We start from the raw sequence: 781 nt of genomic DNA on the forward strand, positions 1-781 counted from the left end.
TGGTTGGTCCATCATGGAGATCTTGAGGTCAACATGGACGTGGCAGGACCACCATGAAGACCTTAGGGCCACCACAAGGACCTTGAGGCCACCATGGAGATGGCAGGGCCACCACAAGGACCTCAGGGCCACCACGAGGACCTTGAGGCCACCACGAGGTGGCCCAACACTCACCAGCTGGTGGTAGCTGACGTTGGGACCATCTTCAGCGTAGAGGAACCACCAGGCAGCCGCGCCCACCGTGGCAGCTCCCACGTACCCTGGGGACAGAGGACAGGAGGGGACAATGGGTGACCTGGGCTGGAGGTCCATGAAGGTCTCCAAGGGGCCACCAATGAGGGTCTGGGAGGTGGAACTATGGAGATCTACAAGGTGGCACCACCACCAGGGTCTACAAGAGACCATCATGGGGGGGTCTAGAAGGTGCCACCATCATGGGGGGTCTACAAGAGACCATCATGGACGGTCTAGAGGAGAACGTCATGAGGTTCTCCAAGGTTCTACCATCATGAGAGTCTACAAGAGACCATCATGAAGGTCTACAGGAGAAGGTTAGAAGGTTCTCCAAGGTTCTACCACCATGGAAAGTCTCCAGGACCATCATGAAGGTCTCTAAAAGAAACTTATGGAGCTCTACAAAGGGTCCCCATGATGGGAAGTCTACTAGGACCACCATGGAGGTCTCCAGGAGAACATCATGAGGTTCTCCAAGGTTCTACCATCATGAGGATCTACAGGAGACCATAATGAAGGTCCAGAAAACAAAGTTATGGAGCTCTCC

The sequence above is a fragment of the Antrostomus carolinensis genome, unplaced genomic scaffold (assembly GCF_000700745.2).
Source record: "Antrostomus carolinensis isolate BGI_N321 unplaced genomic scaffold, ASM70074v2 scaffold26908, whole genome shotgun sequence".
Classification (NCBI taxonomy): domain Eukaryota; kingdom Metazoa; phylum Chordata; class Aves; order Caprimulgiformes; family Caprimulgidae; genus Antrostomus; species Antrostomus carolinensis.